A 26,439-nucleotide genomic window follows, 5' to 3' on the forward strand; every position below is an offset into this window, starting at 1 on the left:
ACAGCCTAAGTGTCTAACAATAGAAAACTGGTTTAAAAGTATGGTATAATGATACAATGAAATATGATGCAGACATTAAAATCATGTTTATGGATTTTATTTTAAACTATAGAAAAGTTCTTATGATGTAGAAAATAAGATACAATTAATGGATTGACAAATTCAGTGAATAAATGCCAACCAGTACCTATTTTTATTACTCTAAAGCAGTGGTAGTCAACCTGGTCCCTACCACCCACTAGTGGGCATTCCAGCTTTCATGGTGAGTGGTAGTGGAGCAACCAAAGTATAAATGAAAAGATAGATTTAACTATAGTAAATTGTTTTATAAAGACTTATTCTGCCAAAAAGCAAAAATATGACATAAAGTACTTGGTAAATAATTATTATTATATGCTTTAACTTGCTGTAACTCTGCTTTATAAATTTTATAAAGTAAAGTTACTTCCCTACTTTATAAATCACCATTACTGTGGAACCGGTGGGTGGTTAGAAAATTTTACCACTAACAGAGATACAAAAGTGGGTGGTCGGTATAAAAAGGTTGACTACCCCTGCTCTAAAGTTACAAATGTTCAAAATGGCTACTAATACCATTGTTGATGACACACACCAATATTGACATATATTTTTGTTTGATTACCATGTAAACGATATATACTTTAATTGGTATGTCCTGCATATCTATAGTATAGTCAATTTTTTAAATACCTATTTACTTATCTACTTAACTGTGGTCTTAGAAATAATACTAGAAAAAAACATCCCAGTGATAATAGAAAAACAACAACAACATAGCATATCTGTATTTCTGCAAAGTAGAAGCCAAAGCCGGTCACAAGGCCTCTTAAAGTAGGAAACAGAAATACAAGCCAGGATATATTATTATTGGTGAGTATGTATGTAACTGGCAGAGGAATGGTACCCAATGGATACATCTGTCTCACCCTCTCCAACCTATCAAGCCCTCTTACTCTTGCATTATTAAAAATTCTTTGTTGACAAATCTTCACTCATTGTAACATGTTTAGCATCATCCCCAGCCTCTACTTATTTGAGGCCTGTAGACAGCCTCTCTCCCTATCCCTTCTTCCCTCAATCCTGAAAAATAAATTTTTCTCCAGACATTGCCAAATTTCCCATAGAGGGCAAAATTGCTTCCAGTTAAGAACCACTAATTTATTATGTACTGTGAAGTTATACGTAACAAATTCATAGTATGAAATATTACAACAGACTGAAACAATATGCTATAATAAATAACATGTACTTCATTGAGAATAAATGTGAAAACCTGTATTTAAGTTAAATCTGGATGGATTCAAGAGCCCAGTTAAAAATAAGAATAATAAATTAGGAGCAGAAGAATATAGAAGTAACATAGCTCAGAGCTCAAGGTAAGTAAGATGTCTCTAAGTGTGGAGCCAAGAGAAGAAATTCATAATAGAAAAAATTATATATGTGACAAAATATTAATGATATACTTATAAGGCAACAATAAATATTATAAACTAAAAGGCAAATGACAAAATGGGAAAAAGCATATGGTGGCTTACTAGTTAACAGTCAGAGATTTTATCATTCATAAGAAAAAGAATAATATCCCAACTGGTAACCGAGCAAAAAATACATCAGGTAATTTATGACAAAGAATAAAAAAGAAATGCAAAATGACAATAATATTTTAATTGGTATTAATTCATCAGGTTATGTATTGGGACTAGCTGAGCGTAAAGCATCTTTATTGTAAATTCTATCATTCTTAGAAAAAAAAAAAAGCAGTGGAAATTCTAAATCTAGACACCCCCCAGCCACCTCCAAAATTTTCAAGCATTGCATACTAAATAAATCCTAAACAAAAGAAAGTTGACAACAGTAACCAGCCATTCCCTTTTTCTCCACTGAGAAGAAAATGAGCAAAAAGTCAGCATTATGGATTTAATCTAGAATTAAAGAAAATTTATTTGCCTCAGAGGATGTTAGAAAGTAGATGCATTTAGATGATTTCTCTGTGTTTGAATAAGTTCAAAAGCAGAAAAGATCCAAAAAAACAAAACTAACAGAACATCTCTGGAGATTTCTTTGAAGATATATTAAATCATGCTAGACTGATGGAAACAAAAGTGCAATGCCAACCAAAGGAAAGAGAATAACTGTGAATTAGATTACATTTAAGATTTTCCTAATGCCTATTTCTTTGAAACTAATTCAAAACTATATAAAACGTTCATGTCTTTCCAAACAAAGTAGCAGAGCTTTAGTATTCAAACTATTACATTCAGGTAAGTAATAAAACCTTTTCATAGAGTTTGAATTAATCCCTTATTATCCACAAAGCAGGTAGTTACTAGCATCACTAATGTTTCAATAGATACTAACAATAATATACTAGCTTCTATTCTATATGCCTTATACATGCCAGACTCCATGCTAAATGTTTTATATTGTAAAGACTGGTTTTTTTATGTGAAAGGAAGGGAGATAGACAGACTCCCATTTGGAGGTTCCACCATCAACCCCCATTTGGGGCTGATGCTCTGCCCATATGGGGCCAGTGCTTGCAACTGATTTATTTTTAGCACCTGAGGTAGAGGCTCCATAGTGCCATCCTCAGATCCTGGGGCCAACGTACTTGAATCAACTGAGCCATGGTTACAGGAGGAGAAGAGAGAAAAAGAGAGAATAGGGAGGAGGGGGATAAGCAGATAGTTACTTCTCCTGCGTGACCTGTCAGGGAATCGAACTTGGGACTTCCACATGCAGGGTTGATGCTCTACTGATGAGACAACTTGCCAGTGCCTGTCAGGACTCTTTACTTCTAGCAGTAATTACAAGTGGACATTCTCATCCCCATTTACTGATAAATGAAAAGCTCAGAGGACATATGTATAATATAACTTTCCCATGGTCAAAGAACTCCTCCTATTATCCTACATTATGTATTTGCTCAACTATTTTGATTCCATAGGACTTTCATTCAATCAGTCCAATTTGACTTTGTACCACATGCCCTAAGCCTACTTCAGATTTCAGCTCAACTTGTGGTGTTCAGTTCACATATGGAGTCTTGGACGCTATCACCATTTTGCCTCAAGCTCAACTCTTCATCCTAGCTTTGTTTTTGTGCTTCTGGAATTTTTCTGAAGCTGGAGTATTTATTCATCCCTAGAAAGGCAGCCTGGAAGGGGCTGCAGGCGATACATGTAAGGTCCCTGGAAGCAGTCTTCCACTGAAGGGTGACAGGAGTGGGTGGATTAATGTGTCAGTGTCCTAGCCTACAGAGACAACGGCAAGGCACATTCCACATATATAGTTCCTCAAAGTGTCCCCAGCACAACTCAGTCCCAGTTCGCTACAATGACAAGCAGCTAAAAAGACACCCTTGTATTAGCTTTTTTTTTTGTTACCTGACTTATTCTCCCCGTTCCCTCACACCTGTTTCTTTTTTTTTTTTTAATTTTTCTTTTTTCTTTTTATTTATTCATTTTAGAGAGGAGAGAGAGAGAGAGAGAGAGGAGAGAGAGACAGGGGGGAGGAGCTGGAAGCATCAACTCCCATATGTGCCTGACCAGGCAAGCCCAGGGTTTCGAACCGGCGACCTCAGCATTTCCAGGTCGACGCTTTTATCTACTGCGCCACCACAGGTCAGGCCCACACCTGTTTCTAAGATCCCTCTCAAATAAAGTACCTGCACCAAGCATTGTCTTGAAACTTATTTCAGGGCAACCCAAATGAAAACGATGTCCATCAGACCCCAGTGCCTCTACTTTGGGCCATACTCATGACCTGTCACTTATTTCAGGGCAACCCAAATGAAAACAATGTCCATCAGACCCCAGTGCCTCCACTTTGGGCCATACTCATGACCTGTCACTTATTTCAGGGCAACCCAAATGAAAACGACGTCCATCAGACCCCAGTGCCTCCACTTTGGGCCATACTCATGACCTGTCACTTATTTCAGGGCAACCCAAATGAAAACGATGTCCATCAGACCCCAGTGCCTCCACTTTGGGCCATACTCATGACCTGTCACTTCAGCTGCTCTTCTCACTTCTCTGAACACCCTGCATCTTCTCTGTCTCTCTGATGGCACCAACCTCAATGAATCCAACTATCCACCTTCTCTTTGTTCCTAGGCTGTTGACTAATTTTAGAGAAAATTATATAATTGGGCAGTCAAGTACTAATTATAATTTCATGATCACTAACCTCATTCTAAGTCATTAAACTACTCTATTCCCTTCAAATCTTTGGAATTAGGACTTCTGCTTTTACTCTCAGATAACCAGGCTTCTTACAAAGAAACAGAAGCCATCCAACAGGCCTTCCTTTAATGCCTTAAAATCTATGAATTCACTTACATCTTTACCATCATTTCCTCCATCCTTATACATGAAAGAATTGTTTCATTTTCTGTTTAATGCTTATCCCTCAACCTATGCTTTCAATCCCATCTTCTTCTTTCTCCTAATGCAATTTATGTTTAAATTTATGACATTTCTACTGAATCTTCAACATCCTTCCAACTACTCATTTCTTTCCAACTACAGTGAAACATGCTGTTGAATCCTCTATTAAAACAAAAGTCCCTCAGGCCCTGGCCGGTTGGCTCAGTGGTAGAGCGTCGGCCTGGCGTGCGGAAGTCCCGGGTTCGATTCCCGGCCAGGGCACACAGGAGAAGCGCCCATCTGCTTCTCCACCCCTCCCCCTCCTTCCTCTCTGTCTCTCTCTTCCCCTCCCGCAGCCGAGGCTCCATTGGAGCAAGGATGGCCCGGGCGCTGGGGATGGCTCCTTGGCCTCTGCCCCAGGCACTAGAGTGGCTCTGGTCGCGACAGAGCCATGCCCTGGAGGGGAAGAGCGTCGCCCCCTGGTGGGCGTGCCGGGTGGATCCCGGTCAGGCGCATGCGGGAGTCTGTCTGACTGTCTATCCCCGTTTCCAGCTTCAGAAAAATACCAAAAAAAACCCCAAAAACAAAACCAAAAAAAACCCCAAAGTCCCTCACCTGCATCTCCTATCAGTTTCTGCTTCATCTGTCTCCTCCTATTTTCAGATAAACATATTAAAACAGACTTCCCATATTTTGTGACTGCATTCTATTACCTCTCACTCACTTCAAAGTCCATTCCAGGCTAACCTGTACTCACCTTGCTCCTCAAAAACTGCTAATACTAAGGTCTCAGGTGACCATCTACAGCAGTGGTCTCCAACCTTTTTTGGGCCACGAACCGGTTTAATGTCAGAAAATATTTTCACGGACCAGCCTTTAGGGTGGGACGGATAAATGTATCACGTGACTGAGACAAGAGTCAAGAGTGAGACTTAGATGGATGTAACAGAGGGAATCTGGTCATTTTTAAAAAATAAAACATTGTTCAGACTTAAATATAAATAAAACGGAAATAATATAAGTTATTTATTCTTTCTCTGCGGACCGGTACCAAATGGCTCATGGACTGGTCCCGGTCCGTGGCCCAGGGCTTGGGGACCACTGATCTACAGCATTTGATTATCTATCTATCCATCTATCTATTATCTATCTATCTATCTATCTATCTATCTATCTATCATTTTTTTTTTAACTTCCATCCTCCAAGCACTAGTTGTTTGCTAGTTCACTATTCTATTTGGTTTTTATTTTAACTTTTATTGCCACATTGTCTCATTTTCTTTTTTGCTGGTCCTCTAAGTATTGCTGGTCCATAAGGATCTGTCCCAGGTTCTTATGTTTTTCCCTTTCAATGGACTTTTCCTAGGCACCTTCTTCACTTTTACAGGTACAGCGACAGTTTATATGCTAATGACTCTCAAATTCCTACTTCCAGTCTAGATATCTTTATTTTTACTCGTTGTATTAAGGTATAATTTATACATCAAAATGTTGGGAAAAAATGTTGATATTTTACATGTACAGTTCCATGAGTTTTAGTACATTTACATAACTGTCTACCACCAGAATTCAGGATTAAACACTTCTATCACCCAGGATGTCTCTTGTGCCCGTTTGGAGTCAGTGGTCTCTCACTTCTGCAGCCCCGACAACCAGTGATACACTTTTCATCTCTATAGTTTTGTTTTTTTTTCTAAAAATTTCATATGAATAAAAATCATACAACATGCAGCTTTTTTTGGTCTGGCTTCCTTGAAGAAGCATAACACTTCTGAAGTTTACCTATGTTTTTGCATGGATAGGCAGCTCATTTCTTAGTTCTGAGTAGTATTCTTTGTATAGCTATACCACATTTTATTTATCAACTCACCAATCTCTTGTATTTAACTATTCTAAATATTGATGCTGCAATGGACAATGACATACATGTGTTTCTGTGGACATTTTTTTTAAATTTCTCTTGGGTAAATAAATACCTAGGAGTATAATTGCCAGAACACATAATAAATACATGGTTAACTTTTTAGGAAACTTCCAAGCCTTCAAAGTGCCTATATCATTTTACATTACCATCATCAATGTATAAAGGTTTCAAATTTCTACTAATCCTCACCAACAGTTGGTATTGTCAGTCTTTTTTTTTTTACAGCCACTATAGTGGGTGCATAGTGATATCTCATTGCAGTTGTAATTCAGATTTTCTTAATGATTTTTCATGTCTTTATTAGGCATTCACTTATCCTCTCAGATAATGTCTTTATTCAAATCTTTTGCCCATTTTAAATTAATCTGTCTATCTTATTATTGGGTTATAAGAATTCTTTACATATTATTTAAACAAATTCTTTATATATTATTTACCATATATGTGATTTGCAAATATTTGCTCACAGAATATAGTTTGTAATGGTAGTTTTAAACTTTAAATTTTTTAACATCTTAATGGAGGCATAATTGACATACAATAAACTACACATATGTAATGTGCACAACTTGGTAAGTTTTGACATATGTATGTGCCCATAAAATCATCACTATTAAATTAACAAACATTTCCATAGTTTAAAAAAAATTTTGTGTTGCATTTTCTTAATGACTTATGTTGAACATTTTATAGGACAGTGTCCATTCAAATCACTTATTCATTTAAAGTTGTTATTGTTTAGAGTTATTTATATATTTGAATAAAAACCCTGTATATTTAATTTGCAAAGATTTTCTCCAAATATGGCTTGTTTTTTCAAAAAAAAAGAGACATTTTAAATTTTGATAAACTCTAATGTATCACCTTTTCCTTCATAGATTATCTTTTTGGTGTCATATCTAAGAATTTATTTATAAATAATATTAGTTTATATTAACTATATGGATAAATATACATGTACATGCTAATGTGGCAGATATACATTGAAATTTTTCTATTTTTTAAGAAAAATATTTAATTGTTGCAATAGTTTTGTTGAAAAACTATTCATTATCTGCCAAGTTGTTTTTGCACTTCTGTCAAAAGTAAGTTGTCCACATACATGCGGGGTTATTTCTGGACTCTATTCTTTTCCATTGGTCAATCTGTCTGTCTTTACACTATACTACACTTCCTTTATTACTTTATCTTTATGGTAAATGTTAAAATCAGGTGGTATTACTCATTAAATTTTTTAAAGTTGTTTTGGTTGTATCAGGTCATTTGTATATCCACATGATTTTTATTTTTATTCTTTTTTAGAAGAGAGAAAGGAAAGATTTGTTAAAGATGCCTGCCGTTCTCATTTTCACAGTAGGGAAACTGAGTCTGAGTACTCCCAGCTCTGCTCTCTTCAGAACACTCCCAAAGGTAGCTCCTATCAATCTGTTCCATCCATGACTCCTGACTTTCTAAACAGATTTTTCTTCACTGGGGGAGAGATGGGGGATGATTTTTTAGAATACTAAATACAGAGGTCCATTTAAATGGATGTCAAATTCACTAATGCATCATCTAAAATACAACCTTCTTTGATATTGCCCCTTTTGATTCTTTCTCTACCTGTTTGGTTTAATCAGAGGTTAAATCATTTTGCTAAACTTAAAGCTCTTTCTACCAAGAGCTTTAATCATGTCTCCACATAGCTTCCCCTTCACAACATAGGAGAGGATTAAAGATGAAGAGCAGCAACAGGCTGGAGGTTTAACTTAGTCCTGCAGAGAACAGCTTGACTTGCCTCAGCCAGACTAAAGCCTTTCTCCCTGCCTCTCTCTTCACAGTTGGTTCTGTACAGAACCCTGGGTTCAAAAGGGACTGTGCTAGAATATAAACTACCCGAGGACTGGGTCTGCATTCTCCGTATTCACTGGTTTATCTCTAGCTGTTATCACAGGAGCTGAACTATGGTAGTTCCTCAATTAATGATGACTGAGTGGATGCATAAATAATAGAATGGATCTTCAAAATCTGATTAAGAAAGCTTATCGTCGTTGTCCCTGAAAACTCTTTTGACTTGATGGGCCCACGGCACAAAAGTCAAAATTTCTAGAATGGCATTTTGCTCTGCTATAAACCTCAGAAAACATTCTCTGATCCTCTAGCTCTGGAGACCATTATGGTGACCATGGGGATACATTATAAATAAAGACATAAATATAAGTATAAATGTAAATATATATAATCATAAATTCTCCTTGAATTGAAATTTAATGATATGTCCCATTAATTCTATTTTAAAGATGAAGAAAGAGGCATGAACATCAAAGTTAAGTATCTAAAGCCCCCAGTGGGCAACTTGCAGGGCAGGCAAGTAGCTTTTACTACCCAGATTTCTTCTAAGAGTAAGTGAACTACCCATATGACTTTTAGATCACATATAAGGTAATTTTGGTATGGTGGATATCCATGTAGAAATGAAAAAATAAACTGTAGTCCATAAATCTAACCTTACATGAAAATTAATTTCAAATGAACTTTAGACTCAAATGTAAAAGCCAAAACTATAAAATTTCTAGAACAAAACAGAAGAAATCTTTTGTGATACTGGGTTAGGCAAAGGTTTCTATTTCTCATATCTTTTTCTTTCTTTACTGCCTTCATTTTATTCAAAAAATATTTTTAGCATGCCCTTTTAGTTTTCTGAGCATTTAGTTTTAAAAGGTGTTTTTTCTAGCACTTATAACATGCACCTTTAACTTATCACACTGTATTTTAGCTGATACGGACTTAATTTCAGTAACCTATGGTAAATTCACTACAATTAAGCTTCATTTCTTACCCCTTCTGAGTGCTACTATTGTCCTATATATTATATCCATCTGTTATAAACCTCATACTACAGTGTTATAGTCTGCTTTAGGAGAGAGAATAAAACCCTATATAGTTATACAAACATACATGCATACACATACAGAATCTTTTACATTGACCCATATATTTACAATTTCCACTACTTTCCAACCCCCTCCTATGCATTCAAGTTACTGTCTGGCATCATTCATTTTGAGCCTGAGATTTTCTTTAGTAATTCTTATGGGTTATGCCAGCTAGCAAAAAAAACATTCATTTTATTTTTTGTTATTTAGAAATTTCTTCATTTTTGCCTTCATCTTTAGAAGATATTTTCACTAGATATAGAGTTCTTGGTTGACAATTTCTTTTTTAATATGTCAGTTTTCCTACTTCCTGGTCTCTACTGTTTTTGAAGAGATATTAGCCATTATTCTTATTATGATTCCATGTACATGATGTTTTTCTCTTTGTGATTCTGGGATTTACTGTTTGTCTTTGGGTTTGTCAGTGGTTTGACTATGATGTGTCTAGATGTGGTCCTCTCTGTGTTTATCCTACTCAGGTTCTAATAAGTTTCTTGGATATATAAACTAATATTTTTTCATCAAATGTTGGAAGTGTTTGGCTCTTGTTTCTACCTTTCTTTTAGGATTGTCATTAAATAAACTGGTTTCTTTAGGATCACTTCTGTGTCCAAATAGTTCAGTCATAATTCAAGGCTTTAGATTGAAGTTGTGTTCTAGCACCTCAAGTCCATAAAGCTTCCACCCTTTTATTTATTTATTTATTTTGTATTTTTCTGAAGCTGGAAACGGGGAGAGACAGTCAGACAGACTCCCGCATGCGCCAGACCGGAATCCACCCAGCACGCCCACCAGGGGGTGACGCTCTGCCCACCAGGGGGCGATGCTCTGCCCCTCCGGGGCATCGCTATGTCACAACCAGAGCCACTCTAGCGCCTGGGGCAGAGGCCAAGGAGCCATCCCCAGCGCCCGGGCCATCTTTGCTCCAATGGAGCCTCGCTGCAGGAGGGGAAGAGAGAGACAGAGAGGAAGGAGAGGGGGAGGGGTGGAGAAGCAGATGGGCACTTCTCCTGTGTGCCCTGGCCGGGAATCGAACCCGGGACTTCTGCACGCCAGGCCGATGCTCTACCACTGAGCCAACCAGCCAGGGCCCGATTCCACCCTTTTTTGATCAATCTGTGAGTAGGTTGAAAAATTTATTCAATGTTTTTTTAATTGATTTAAATTTATTGTGTTTACATAGATTCAAGTGTCCCACCAAATACATCTCACCCACCCCTGTGTTCCCTCAACATCCCCTTTGCCCCTCCTAACAATATCCTCCCCCCTTCCCTCCAGGATTTGTTTTTCTGCTCTCTATAATGTTGTGTTATGTATCAATATATATAATTTCACCAATCTCTTTCCCATCTCTGATCTCATCCTCTCATCTCCTTTCCCTCTGGTCCCTTTGATCCTACCTCTGCCTCTATTCCATTCCTCAGTTCACATTGTTCATTGGATTCATCAAATGAGTGCGGTCATATATTTTTCTTTCTCTGTCTGGCTTATTTTCACTTAACATAATAGTTTCCAGGTTCATCCATGTTGTCGCAAAAGGTAAGATTTCCTTCTTTTTCATGGCCCCATAGTATTCCATTGTGTATATGTATCACTGCTTTTTAATCCACTCATCCACTGACAGACACTTGGGCTGTTTCCAGATCTTGGCTATTGTAAACAATGCTACCATAAACATGGAGGTGCATTTCTTTTTTTGTATCAGTAATATGGTGTTCTTAGGATATATTCCTAAAAGTGGGATGGCTGGGTAAAAAGGCAGTTCCATTTTTAGTTTCTTGAGGAATCTCCATACTGTTTTCCACAGTGGCTGCACCAGTCTGCATTCCCACCAGCAGTGCTGGAGGGTTCCCTTTTCTCCACATCCTCACCAGCACTTATTCTGTGTTGTTTTGTTGATGAGCGCCATTCTGACTGGTGTGAGATGATATCTCATTGTGGTTTTAATTTGCATTTCTCTAATGATTAGTGATGTTGAACATTTTTTCATATGCCTATTGACCATTTGCACATCCTCTTTGGAGAAGTGTCTATTCATTTCTTTTGCCCATTTTTTGATTGGACTGTTTATCTTCCTGGTGTTGAGTTTTACCAGTTCTTTATAAATTTTGGTTATCAACCCCTTATAAGATATATTGTCGACTATGTTCTCCCATTGTGTGGTGGTTTGTCTTTTTATTTTGTTCATATTGTCTTTAGCTGTGCAAAAGCTTTTTAGTTTGATATAGTCCCATTTGTTCATCCCGTCCTTTATTTCACTTGCCCATGGAGATAAATCAGCAAATATATTGCTGTGAGAGATGTCGGAGAGCTTACTGTCTATGTTTTCTTTTAAGATGCTTATGGTTTCACGACTGTACATAGAAAACCATAAAGTCTCAGTCAAAACACTACTGGACCTGATAAATGAATTCAGCAAGATGGCATTATAAAATTAATATTCAGAAATCAGAGGCATTTTTATACACCAACAATGAACTGTCTGAAAGAGAAATTAAGAAAACAATCCCGTTCACTATTGCAACAAAAAAATAAAGTACCTAGGAATAAATTTAACCAAGGAGATTAAAGATTTGTACTCGAAAAATTATAAAACATTGATAAAAGAAATTAAAGAAGATACAAACAAGTGGAAGCATATACTGTGTTCATGGATAGGAAGAATAAACATCATTAATATGTCTATATTACCCAAAGTAATTTATAAATTCAATGCAATTCCTATTAAAATACCAATGACACACTTCAAAGATATAGAACGCATATTCCAAAAATTTATATGGAACCAAAAAAAAACACAAATAGCCTCAGCAATCTTGAAAAAGAAAAATAAAGTGGGTGGTATCACACTTTCTGATATCAAGTATACTACAAGGCCATTGTACTAAAAACAGCTTAGTACTGGTATAAGAACCGGCATATAGATCAGGGGTCCCCAAACTTTTTACACAGGGGGCCAGTTCACTGTCCCTCAGACCGTTGGAGGGCCGGACTATAAAAAAAACTATGAACAAATCCCTATGCACACTGCACATATCTTATTTTATTAAAGTAAAAAAAAAATGGGAACAAATACAATATTTAAAATAAAGAACAAGTAAATTTAAATCAACAAACTGACCAGTATTTCAATGGGAACTATGGGCCTGCTTTTGGCTAATGAGATGGTCAATGTCCGGTTCCATATTTGTCACTGCTAGCCATACAAGTGATATGATGTGCTTCCGGAGTTGTGATGCGTGCATCCCACGTCACCGGAAGTAGTACTGTACGTGAGCCATGCTGCGCTTTGTGGTGCCGCCACATACAGTACTCCCGGAGCACAGGATGATGATGGATCCTGTGCTCCTCTCACTGACCACCAATGAAAGAGGTGCCCCTATCGGAGGTGCAGCGGGGGTCGGATAAATGGCCTCAGGGGGCTGCATGTGGCCCTCGGGCTGTAGTTTGGGGACCCCTGATATAGATCAATGGAACAGAACAGAGAACCCAGAAATAAACCCACACCTTTATGAACAATTGATTTTTGACAAGGGTGGTAATAGCATACAATGGAGTAAAGACAGTCTCTAACAAATGGTGTTGGGAAAATTGAACAGCTACCTGCAAAAAAATGAAACTAGACCACCAACTTACACCATTCACAAAAATAAACCCAAAATGGATAAAACATAAAAATTCATTCAATTTTGCAGCCCTTTCTCTAGTCTTATTTTTTTCATTTTGTCCTTTCAGATTTCTCCTGCATATGTACATGGTTTCCCAGTCATCCTTCTACCCTGTTAGATTACATATGTACTTAAAAATAATACAAATATATTTTATATTACTATATATGAGATCAGTATGAACTTTAAAAAAATTTAATTTGAGGACTATGTGATTTATATTATTCCCTGGTCTATTGGAATAGAAGAAAATCTCAGTATAGGAGATCAGAAACAAAATACATTTCTTGGATGAATTATTAAGATATAAAGATTTAATAAACTTATTATACATTTAGTTTTTCAGTAATTTAAACTATTAAAATATCTTGTTTATCATTCACTTATGAATCAATAAGTTAAGGAATATCATTTTAAGGAAAACCCCTTTTCCTAAATGTTGTATTAAAAAAAAAAACATATAGCATACTACTAACACACATATAGATTACTTAATCAAAGATGCTATAAAACAGAACTTTTCTAAATAATTTCCTAATATAACAATATATGAGTTACCATTTTAATATAGCTTATAATAGATACTAATTTATTGCTTTGTTGTTACTGACAATGATGATAATGTAGTGACTAACTGATTGTGTCTCTGGCAACTAAATATATACTGAGAAACGTGATAGATTTCAAAAACTGCCAAGCTAGATCTTATCGTTCTAACTGTGATCCACTGAACTGAGTCTGGCAGGTGGGAACAGGAGGCCCGAGTCGAATAACAAGTTTGTTTCTACAGTTTTGTGAATCTACACAATCTGTTCCATTATTGGCCTTTTGGATTTTTAAATGATAAAAGCAAATAACTTCTAACCTACCTAAATAATATTGTTATAATGCTGAGATGAAAACAGTTATACGTAAGGTGCTATATTGTGAATTACGTTCACCCACGTTCTTTTAAAAGGGTAATTTCATACACAGAATAAATAAAAGTAAGGGGAAAGGTGAGACAACTTTATGTTCAGAGGCCAATGCCCCTGCTTTTTAAAGCCTCAGAAAGACTTTGTCTTGATAAACTTATTTGTTATGTCACAAATTGAAATTCTTTTATCTAAATGGATTCGAGCCAAGATTACTCACCTAATTGCTTTTGTGACATAAACCCAATTAAGTTATCTCTCCAAGGAGGAGAAAAAACAATCTAACAAAATAACTTCTATAAAGTCAGCTTATATCAATTTCCTTTAGTAACTAAGCATACAGATATATTAATAATTACAGATTGTAAATTTATTTTGGTTCATATTTTGTATACAAAGTACGAATTCTCTTTCAAGAAATACACTGATATATCACAAGCCATATCTAAGGCTTAGTTGACAGTCTATTAATTCAAGTAATTTTAAATACAAAAATGTTAGTATAAATAAATAATTCTTAGAGTTCTAAATAGCAAGAGGCAATCTTTGTTCTGATTTGATAACTAACTCATGGCATAATTCTGGTTAAACATGGTTTATGTACGCTCTAGTAATCCATTATTAAATGTCTCTCGTGTTGGCTACCCAGTTATGGTAACTCCTTGCTGTAGCAAGGAAAACCACTCATTTGTATGTAGTCAAGAATCCAAGACTCTCTCTCTCTCTCTTTTTGTAGAAATTTCTTTTTTTCTTTCTTCTTGAATTTATTGTGATGACACTGGTTCACAAAACCATTCAGGTTTCAAGTGTGCAACTCAATAAAACATCACCTGTGCACTGAATTTTGTGCCCATCACCCCAAACAAAGTCTCTTTCCATCCCCCGCCCCCTGCTTTGCCCACCTCTGCCGAGCCTCCACTCCCCTTTCCCTCTGGCTATCACCGCACTGTGTCTGTATCTATGTCCATGTCTATATGGTTTTTGGCTAATTTCTTCACCTTCTTTCACCCTCCCCTCACCCCCTTCCTTTTGTTCTTGAAAGCTAGACATTTGAGAAATGTACTACTAGGCAACAGTCATTCATGTTTGCTAATATAGTCTCAGAATTCCCATGCTCCTGAGAAACTGATTGTGTGGTTCAAAGAATTGTTTGTATGACTTCTACATATACTAATACGGGCAGTCAACTAATGCGTTCATAGAAATAGTCCCAATGTGCCAAGCTGGAGAGATAGTATGTCACAGTTCACCCCTACCACTTAGCTTAAAATTGTGGTCACTACATTAGTAATGACAAATAGTAAGACCCAAGATATTTTCAGATTAGCTGAGGGGGCAGGGTGGAGGGGAAACCGAGAGAGAGAGAGAGAGAGAGAGAGAGAGAGAGAGAGAGAGAATTTGATTTTAAAAAGGAGAAAGGCAGCAACACGGTAGAAATAATTCCTGGGAAATGTGATGTAACAAGAGGGTGCCTGTGTAGGGAAGCCAAGCCGAAGGCAATGTCTAAACAGGTGAACAGAGCATGGGCAGGGTGTGGCAGGAAGTGAGATACGCTAATAAAAGCCCATTCCTCATTGGTCTGGTCTGCCTCTCCTAAGATGCAGATAGGCAGAGGCACACATTAGGTCTTCACACATATTTCCTGAATGAAACATCATCAGGAAGAATTTTGAGTTAAAATAATGGTATTTTATATGACAGTCTCGCCAGCTGATTTGGAACTCATGCCATATCTGTACAATGAATTTGCCAAACTGCCAAACCATCTATGTGCTGTTGTAATAATTTGCATATTATAGCAATATCTGCAACAATATTTCAGGCCTTTTTCAAAATTTTCCATTCATTTTGCTGATGAGGAAAGGAGATGAAACCTTACACTCAGCGGAGAGAGACAGCTCATTCTGTCACAGCTGCTGCCGGGGAAAATCAGTGAGAATGACAGATCTAGAAGGAAACTCTCCCCACTCATCACAGGCAAACAGCAACGAGATCTAATGACTCACTCATGGCTATCTGTAACTCGTTTTTTGTTTGACCAGATGCATGGACCAGAGAGTTTTCTCCTTAGTTTGTTTTGGCATTAAATCCATAAACTTTCTACAAGGTCTCATTCAATTAGAGTCAGCAAAAAAATAAAAGAATTTAACACCAGTAAAATTTAGACTTTTCAGGGCTTCAGTTTCCTTATTGATAAACTTGGTTCAATAACATCATTTATCTCTTGGCAGCATTTTGAGCTGCTGCCTGAGAAATGTGTTTATAAACTGTACATAAGTGTTACTTATTTTCATTAAATTAAAATATGTAATAAATTAATGTAAACTTATAAAACTGATTACTGTACTATGATTATATTAGAGAATATCCCTATTTTTAGAAAATATACAGTGAAGTATTTAGTGATAAAGGGCCATGATTTAAGTAACTTATTCTCAAATTATATGGAAAAATAATATATATTTGTTTATAATTATATAGTTATAGATAAATACTAGAGAGAGAAAAAATGATCTATCGTTTGATGTAAAGAATATACAATGGTTACTGTACTACTTTTTTAATTTTTAAAAAATTATTATTAATTTTAATGGGGTGACATTGATAAATCAGGGTACATATGTTCAGAGAAAATATCTCTAGGTTTTTTTTTTGACATTTTATTATGTTGATACCCATCACTCAAAGTCAAATTGTCTTCCGTCCCCTTCTATCTGATTTTCTTTGTGCCCCTCCCCTTCTCCCCTCTCCTCCACCCCCAGCCCCTTATCCATGTCTCTGAGTCTCATTTTTATGTCCCATCTATGTATGGAATCATATAGTTCTTAGCTTTTTCTGATTTATTTATTTCACTCACTATAATGTTGTCAAGGTCTATCCATGTTGTTGTAAATGATCCGATGTCATCATTTCTTATGGCTGAGTAGTATTCTATAGTATATATGTACCAAAGCTTTTTAATCCACTCATCCACTGACAGTACCTTGGGTTGTTTCCAGATCTTCGCTATTGTGAACAATGCTGCCATAAACATGGGGATGCATTTATCCTTTTGGAACAGTTTTATGGTGTTCTTGGGGTATATTCCTAACAGTGGTACAGCTGGGTCAAAAGGCAGTTCGATTTTTAATTTTTTGAGGAATCTCCATACTGTTTTTCACAGTGGCTGCACCAGTCTGCATTCCCACAAGCAGTGCAGGAGGGTTCTCTTTTCTCCACATCCTCGCCAGCACTTATTCTGTGTTGTTTTGTTGTTGAGTGCCATTCTGACTGGTGTGAGGTGATATCTCATTGTGGTTTTAATTTGCATTTCTCTAATAATTACTGATGTTTAGCATTTTTTCCTGTACCTACTGGTCATCTGTATGTCCTCTTTGGAGAAGTGTCTATTCATTTCTTTTGCCCATTTTTGATTGAATTGTTTGTCTTCCTGGTGTTGAGTTTTACAAGTTCTTTATAAATTTTGGTTATTAACCCCTTATCAGATGTATTGTCAAATATGTTCTCTCATTGTGTAGTTTGTCTTTTTATTCTGTTCTTATTGTCCTTAGCTGTGCAAAAGCTTTTTAGTTGGATATAGTCCCATTTGTTTATCCTGTCTTTTATTTCACTTGCCCATGGAAATAAATTGGCAAATATATTGCTGCGAGAGATGTCGGAGAGCTTAACTGCCTATATTTTCTTCTAAGATGCTTATGGTTTCACGGCTTACATTTAAGTCTTTTATCCATTTTGAGTTTATTTTTGTGAATGGTGTAATTTGGTGGTCTAGTTTCATTTTTTTTGCAGGTAGATGTCCAATTTTCCCAACACCATTTGTTAAAGAGGCTGTCTTTACTCCATTGTATGCTCTTACCTCCTTTGTCAAATATCAGTTGTCTTAAAGGTGTGGGTTTATTTCTGGGTTCTCTGTTCTGTTCCATTGATCTATACGGCTGTTCTTATGCCAGTACCAGGCTGTTTTGAGTACAATGGCCTTGTAGTATAACTTGATATCAGGAAGTGTGATACCTCCCACTTTATTCTCCCTTTTCAAGATTGCTGAGGTTGTTCGTGTTCTTTTTTGGTTCCATATAAATTTTTGGAATATGTGTTCTATATCTTTGAAGTATGTCATTGGTATTTAAATAGGAATTGCATTGAATTTATAAATTACTTTGGGTAATATAGACATTCTAATGATGTTTATTCTTCCTAACCATGAGCACTGTATATGCTTCCACTTGTTTGTATCTTCTTTGATTTCTTTTATTAATGTTTTATAATTTTCCAAGTACAAGTCTTTAATCTCCTTGGTTAAATATACTCTTAGGTACTTTATTTATTTATTTATTTTTGTAATACTGAAGGGGATTGTTTCCTTAATTTCTCTTTCTGACAGTTCATTGTTGGTGTATAAAAATGTCTCTGATTTCTGAATATTAATTTTATATCCTGACATCTTGCTGAATTCATTTATCAGGTTCAGTAGTTTTTTGCCTGAGACTTTAGGGTTTTCTATATACAATATTATATCATCTGCAAATAATGATAGTTTTACTTCTTCTTTTCCAATTTGGATGCCTTTTTATCTTCTTCTTGTCTGATTGCTGTGGCTAGGACTTTCAGAACTGTGTTAAATAAGAGTGGTGATAGAGGGCACACCTGCCTTGTTCCTGATCTTAAGAGGATTGCTTTTAATTTTTGCCCATTGAGTATAATGTTGGCTGTGGGTTTGTCATAGATGGTCTTTATCATGTTGAGGTATGTTCCTTGTATTCCCACTTTGCTGAGAGTTTTGATCATAATGGGTGCTGGATTTTATCAAATGCTTTTTCTGCATCTATTGAAATTATCATGTGGTTTTTTTCCTTCCTTTTGTTTATGTGATGAATCACATTGATTGATTTACCAATATTGTACCAGACTTGCCTTCCCAGACTAAATCCCACGTGCTCATGATGTAAGATTTTTTTTCATATATTGCTGGATATGATTTGCTAATATTTTGTTGAGGATTTTAGCATCTAAATTCATCAGGGACATTGGACTATAATTTTCTTTCTTTGTGTTGTCTTTGCCTGGTTTTGGAATCAGAATTATGCTCGCCTCATAAAGGGAACTTGGAAGTCTTCCTTCCTCTTGAATTTTTTGAAATAGCTTGAGAAGGATAGGAGATAGTTCTTCTTTGAATATTTGGTAGAATTCTCTTGTGCAGCCATCAGGCCCAGGACTTTTCTTTGTTGGGAGTTTTTTGATAACTGTTTTGATCTCCTTTGTTGTAATCGGTCTGTTTAGGTTTTCTGATTCTTCCAGATTGATTTTTGGAAGAGTGTATGTTTCAAGGAATTTGTCCATTTCATCTAGGTTGTCTAGTTTTTTGGCATACAGTTCTTCCTAGTATTTTCTTTCAATATTTTGTATTTCTGTTGTGTCAGTTGTTATTTCTCCACTCTCATTTCTAATTTTATTTATTTGAGTCCTCTCTCTTTTTTTCTTGGTGAGTCTGGTTAAAGGTTCATCGATCTTGTTTACCTTTTCAGAGAACCAGCTCCTGGTTTCATTGATTCTCTGTATTGTTTATTTAGCCTCTATGTCATTTATTTCCTCTCTGATCTTTATTTTTTCCTTCCTTCTACTACCTCTGGGCTTTACTTGCTGTTCTTTTTCTAGTTCTTTTTGATGCAGGGTCAAGTTGTTTATTTGAGCTTTTTCTAGCTTCTTAAGGTATGCCTTTAATGCTATGAACTTCCCTCTCAGGACTGCTTTTGCTGTGTCCCATAAATTTTGAGTTGATATATACTCATTATCGTTTGTTTCTAGGAATTTTTTTATTCTTCTTTGATCTCATTGTTAACCCATTCGTTATTTAATAACATGCTATTTAGTTTCTAAGTGTTTGAGTATTTTTCAGTTTTTCTATTGTGGTTGATTTCTAGTTTCATGCCATTGTGATCAGAGAAAATGCTAGATATGATTTCAATCTTCTTAAATTTGTTTGAAACCGCTTTTGTGCTCTAACATGTGGTCTATCCTAGAGAATGTACCATGAGCACTTGAAAAGAATGTATATTCTGTTGCTTTAGGGTGAAAGGTTCTGAAGATATCTATTAAATCAAGTTGATCTAGTGTGTCCTTTAAGTTTGCTGTTTCTTTGTTAATTTTCTTTCTTGAGGATCTATCTAGTGATGTTAGTGGGGTATTGAAATCCCCTACTATTATAGTATTGCTGTTGATCTCTCCCTTTATATCCATCAAACTCTGCTTTATATATTTAGGTGTTCCTATATTAGGTGTGTAGATATTTATAATGGTTATATCTTCCTGTTGGATTGCTCCCTTTATCATTATGTAGTGACCTTTATCTCTTACTATAGCCTTTGTTTTATAGTCCATTTTGCCTTATATAAGTATTGCTACCCCAGCTTTTTTTTCATTTCCATTGGCATGAAAATTTTTTTCATCCTTTTACCTTCAGTCTATGTGCATCTTTTGTTTTAAGGTGTGTCTCTTATAGCATATGTATGGGCCCATTTTCTTATCCACGTAGCTACCCTATGTCTTTTGATTGGATCATTTAATCCATTTACATTTAAGGTTATTATTGATATGTAGTTGTTTATTGCCACTTTATTCTTTAAAGCTATATTCCTCTTTTGCTATATTCTTTTTCTTCTTTGGTTTGTTTACAACAGGTCCTAAGCATTTCTTGCAGCATTGATTTGGTTGTAGTGAATTCCTTGAGTTTTTTTTATTTGGGAAGCTTTTTATTTCTCCTTCAATTTTAAATAATAGCCTTGCTAGATAAAGTAGTCTTGGTTGTAGGTTCTTGTTCTGCATTACTTTGAATATTTCTTGTCATTCCCTTCTGGCCTCAAGTGTTTCTGTTGAGAAGTCAGATGTCATCCTTATGGGGGCTCCTTTGTAGGTGATAGCCTTTCTTTCTCTAGCAGCTTTTTATATTTTCTCTTTATTACTTAGCTTTGGTATTTTAATTATGATGTGTCTTGGTGTAGATTTCTTTGGGTTTCTCTTTAATGGAGTTCTCTGTGCTTCTTGAACTTGTGAGCATTTCTCCTGCCTTAATTTAGGGAAGTTTTCAGCTATATGATATGATTGAACAAAGTCTCTATCCCTTGTTCTTTCTCTTCTTCTTCAGGAATCCCTATAATGTGGATGTTATTTCTCTTCATGTTGTCACAGAGCTCTCTTAGTGTTTCCTCAGACTTTTTGAGTCTCTTTTCCTTTTTCTGCTCTGCTTCTTGTCCTCTAACTTGCTGATTCGATCCTCAGCTTCATCCATCCTGCTTTTAATTCCTTCCATTGTGGTCTTCAATTCTGGTATTGTATTTGTCATTTCTGACTGATTCTTTTTCATTATTTCAATGTCCTTTTTTATATTTGCTATGTCTTTATTTAGGTGTTTATAATGACCATCTATTGTTGTTCTAAGATCTTTGAGCATCCTAACAATCATTATTTTAAACTCTGCATCTGGTAATTTGGGTATATCTCACTCATTCAAGTCTTTTTCTGGGGATTTCTCTTGATTCATTTGTGTTCTATTTCTCTGCTTTCTCATTTTGTCTGTGTATAAGAAGGTTTTGGCCACTGGAGTCCAATGGGTGTAACCTTTGTGTTTCCTATGTGTGGTCTGTCTGCAGGCCTGCCACCCCCTCTGCTGCTGCTGCCTAGGGCGCTTGCGTATGGGTGTTGCTGGTGCCAGCCGCTGGGGCTGTCGCTGCGGTTTCACCTCCATGGGAGGTGCTGTGATCATGTGTCCGGGTCTATAAGCCTCGAAGGCCTTGGCCTTAGCCCTACCCCCACAGGTGGGGTTATTTTCTGTACCCGGGCCACAAGCCTCAACATTGCAGGCATGGGTGAGCACCTTTTCTCAGCTGCGGGTATCTGCCTGTTCTGGGCTTTTGCCCAACCCCTCGCAGGAGGAGCCCGCTCATGCTTTGGGCCTCAAGCCTCGGTTCCTTGGGCTGGGCGAGGCTTCACACCACTTGCCCTTGCTCAGCAACTGATCTCCACCCCTTTTGGGGCTCCCGCCCTTCCCCTGCAGGCGGGATTGCAGGTGGGCCTGCAGCTGGGCCTGATCACTTTTGTGCATCTCCTCTGTTTCTGACGGGCAAGACTGAGTCATGCTGGGCCTCAGTTGTGGCCAGCCGGCTTCTGCCCTTGCCTACGGAACTGTGCTTCTGCAACCCATCTCCGCCTGCCCTCCAGCAAGCCCTCAGCTGTGTGGTTGGGGGTGCTGCAGCTCAGACCCTAACACTCCATACTGTAGTCCCGAAAGCTCCCTCCTTCTAAGTGGCTCTGCTCTGAGTGCCGTGGGAGAGCTTGTTTGGCTGGTGTCCTGCTTCTCTTTGCTGATATTGCTGGTTTCAGGGGAAATATTTGCTTCGGATATGGGAAGTGAATCAGCCCAGGGGTTAGTGTGGCTGTCCCTCAAAGTGTTTCTCCCTGTGCCTCCTAGATTACACTCTCATCCCACTGCTCCAGTCCTCTCCTCTCTCCCATCCCCCGGAGCCTCGGGTGGGTGGTTGTGAGAGAGGTTTTCTGTGTGGTCCCTTTAAGAAGAATCCTGGGTCTGAGAAATCTGTCTCTTTCTCACAAACTGTATCCTGACTTGTTTGTAGCTAAATACTGTCTGTACACCTCTTCCAGGCTCTGGGGCTGCAGGCTGGGGCTTTGTTCCTGGGGCTCAGGACCCTCCCCTCTCCACTAAACTCACTCCTGCTATGCGAGTCTCTCCAGGCTGACGTTCACTAGCAAAAGTTGGACAGCCCTCTCTGCATTTCTACTTTTCCTACCAGTTTCAGTGTGGCTTCTTTGGCATTCCTTGGTTAAAGAGTCCTCTTAGTTTAGTCCAAAGTTGGTTTTTCCAGATGATGGTTCTTAAAATTAAGTTGTAATCCACTTTGGTTCTGGGAGGTGGAAGTTGGTATGTCTGCCTACTTCATAGCCATCTTGCTGGTCTCCTGTACTATTTTTGTTTTTGTAACTTTTGCTAATATTTTTTTATAAAGTTTGTGGCTTAATTTTACTCAATAAAGCTTGACTGAGAAAAACTAATCCAATTATAGATGTGGAAACAGAAAATATCTTAAATTATGTTAGAATCTCAAACCCTATAATAAGTAAAATTATCCCCATTAAACTCTTAAAAGGTTTATGTACATAATTATAAGTCTACTTTTATTATTGAGTAATCAGAGAAACTGATCATGACAACTTTGTGTACTACCTTATGCCAAGCACTGGGGATATGAAGACTCAAAGTTGCTGTTGGGAGACCAGCCTCTGATTATTAACAAAGTAGCCCACAATTTTGAGAGCCAAAGGAGTACAGATGTCAGGTATGCACTGTGGGCTTTTATGGTTAGGAAGCTTTCATATTGAATGTGAAAATTAAGTTATAATTAGGAATTAAATAATGTGCAAGAGCCTGGAACGTGTTATCCTAACAGATAGAGGGGAAGGTGTCAAAGATGTCTAGTTCAGATCCAAGGGATTCAGAGCTAACTGGAAGACGTTCCTTATGACCAAGAATAGGACAATTTGAGGATCAATAAGGAAAATTACAATGTATTTAAATAGGTTTATAATACTAAAAAACAAAAATAAAATAAAACGTAATTGGTAACCACTGAAAGATACTAGAGAATCAACTCATTATTTTGAAAAATGGTATACCAATAAAACAATCAAGTATATATTTAGCAGGACTTTCCTTTGCAAACCATACCACTGAGTAATCAGAGAGTAGAGGAGGGAAAGTTTCTTCTCTATAAATATCCCAGCTAATAACTGTAAATGAAATAATAAAATGTCACCATTTTTCAACCCTAAGAGAGTTAATGAGTATGGGCATTGATGACAAATGGCTGCTATCATCACAAAAAGAGATTTCCCGACATTAGGTCACGTATGATAAAGGAATGCCCCACTACTTATAAAATAGTTTCTATTAAAAACATCATACCTAAATTTGACCGAACTACTCATTTAAAGGAAACAGAGATGAGAGGAATATATTAAATTACATACACCATGGAGATGTAATTAAATCCAGACTGAAAAATTCTTCAAAACTAACAACACTGCTTCCTCAATAAATAATATAATGAAAAACAAACAACAAAACAATCAGAGATAGAAGAAGATATTACAGATTAATAGACATTTAAAAGCACAAGAACCAACTGGATTGTGTGAGCCTTTATTTGGATCCTGACTAAATTGTTTTTAAAATTTATGGTTTTTATTATACTACTGGAAATCTGAACACCAAATGACTATTTAATGACATTAAGAAATTATTGTTAAAAGGTATAAGTCTGATAATAAAATGGAGCTTATATAAGAATAACTTCTTATCATTTAGAGATAGATACACATTGAACTGTTTATAGATGAAGCATATCCTGTCTGGGATGGCCTTGGAATCATAAAGGAAGGAGTCTAGCTACTTTTTTTTTTTTTTTTAGGTAAGAAAAGGGGGAGATAGTGAAGCAAACTTCCACATGTGCCTCGACCACGATTCACCTGGTAACTCTGTCTGGGGCCAATGCTTAGTATCAAGCTATTTTTAGTGCCTGAGGCTGATGCACTCCAACAGAGCTATCATCAGCATCCAGGCCATGCTTGAACCATTTGAACTACTAGCTGTGGGAGAGAAAAGAGAGAAGGAGTGGGGGAGAAGCAGATGGTTGCTTCTTCTGTGTGCCCTGACCAGAAATCAAACCAGGGACATTCATACACCTGCTGACGCTCTACCCACTTAGCCACTGACCAGGGCCTATTCTATGTACTTCTGTATTTAAAATTGTCTTTAATAACTTCTCTAATATGCCTGAGTACAGGTTCTCTATTTTTTCATAAAGATAAGTATATTTTTCATGCCCACAAATAAATGTTATTTACATGTATACATAATTAAATGTTTTTTTATTTAATTTTTGCCATTCCACTTATTATTTTTGTTTAATTTATTGGGGTGACATTGGTTAATAAATTATACAGGCTTCAGGTGTACAATTCCATAATGTATCATCTGTGTATTGTAGTGTGTTCACCACCCCAAGTCTCCTTTCATCACCATTCATCCTCCCTTTACCCTCTTCCACCTCCCCCACCCTCTTTCTCTTTGGTAATCCCCACACTGCTGTCTGTGTCTATGAGGTTTTTTTCTTTACTTAATCCTTTACCTTTTTCACCCAGTCTCCCAAACTCCCATCCCCTATGACATCTGTCAGTCTGTTTTCTGTATTTGAGTTTGTTTCTATTTTGTTTGTTAGTTTATTTTGTTGATTAGATTCTACATGTATGTGAAATCATGTGGCATTTGAATTAAACTTTTTCATACCAAAAAAAATAAGTTGCTTAAAGGTTAAAGTTCTAGAAATGCAGACAAAAGTTATTCATTCACAATCAATATTTAATATTAATATAAGACCCTATATGCATGAGACACCGTTCTCAGAGCTCTAATTCATTTACCTCAACACAGCACCATGGATTAGGTACTAATACCTCCTCCATTTTCTAGATGAGGAAATGGAGGTTGAGAAAGGTCAAGTATCTTGACCCAGATAATAAGTGGCAGAGCTAGGGGTTTGAGCCCAGGCAGTTCTGTTCTATGGCTCAGGCTCTTAAACTTTGGCCTATATTTATTTCTATACCTAACTATTGGGCAAGTTCCCATGTTTTAGGCAGGATCTAGATCAAAAGAAATGAGGGAGGCCAATTCCAGAAGAAGAGAAAGGTAAAAGTAAAGGCACAAATAGAAGGACCAGCAAGTTACTTGGTTTGAGTAAAGCACAGGATTCTGAACAAGAGAGATGCTGTGAAATGAAGTTGAAAGTCAGATAAGATTAATGCAGAAGAACAGGAAGGGCGAGTTAGAGGTGTCAGGATAGCTCTGGTAACCCTTTGTGGGGGCGCTGCCCCTTTGAGTGGAAGATTGACATATACTTTTTTTGGAGATTAATGGAGTTTAACCTGCAGGGAAAATTATTGGGAGGGTCGAGATTAAGAGTTGAAATTCAGTTAGGAGTTATGCCAACAGTTTAGGTAAAGTAAGAAAGGCTGGAATTTAGGGTGAAGGCATGGGAATGAAAAAGAAGAGCAACTATGAGAAATGAGATGGTACAGAAGCAAAAGACATAGAGAAATATGAGTTAACAATAATGGCAAGTTTGGGGCCTGGGCAAAGCTTGGGAGGATGGTGACATCATCACCACAAATAGAAAGGAAGTACTGCAGAAAGAGAACCAGATGTGAGGGTGTAACGCCGGTGGCCGAGGCCAGGCAGGTGTACATTGGATTCGGGCAGATAGTAGAAAAACTGCGGAGCCGAAAAGCATGAGGGCCATTCCGTTTAATCAAGTCACACACAGGCGGACAAGCACACAGGCAGGGGAATCCGCCTCTCAGGCAAACAAACAGCAAAATAGCCCCTCACAGTGGCAGGCAGGCAATCTGCCATCTGCAACCCCTCATTTCTCTTGAGCACAAGCACCCATAGCCTTATATAGGCCATACAGGTGGCACAACCATGCACTCATGTACCAGTTGGGTAAAGTACATGCAGCCAGTGACCCTACGAGCAAGCCTAACACAGCTGCCCCACAGAGAGAA

The 26,439-nt window shown here is 37.1% G+C and overlaps 1 protein-coding gene across 1 annotated transcript in view; it reads right to left on the reverse strand.

The window, feature by feature from the left end:
- The window catches only part of COL19A1 (collagen type XIX alpha 1 chain), a 324,736-nt gene that overhangs the window by 181,971 nt on the left and 116,326 nt on the right, over nt 1–26,439 (reverse strand). The window lies entirely within an intron of this gene.

Source organism: Saccopteryx leptura, chromosome 1 (genome assembly GCF_036850995.1).
Source record: "Saccopteryx leptura isolate mSacLep1 chromosome 1, mSacLep1_pri_phased_curated, whole genome shotgun sequence".
Lineage (NCBI taxonomy): Eukaryota > Metazoa > Chordata > Mammalia > Chiroptera > Emballonuridae > Saccopteryx > Saccopteryx leptura.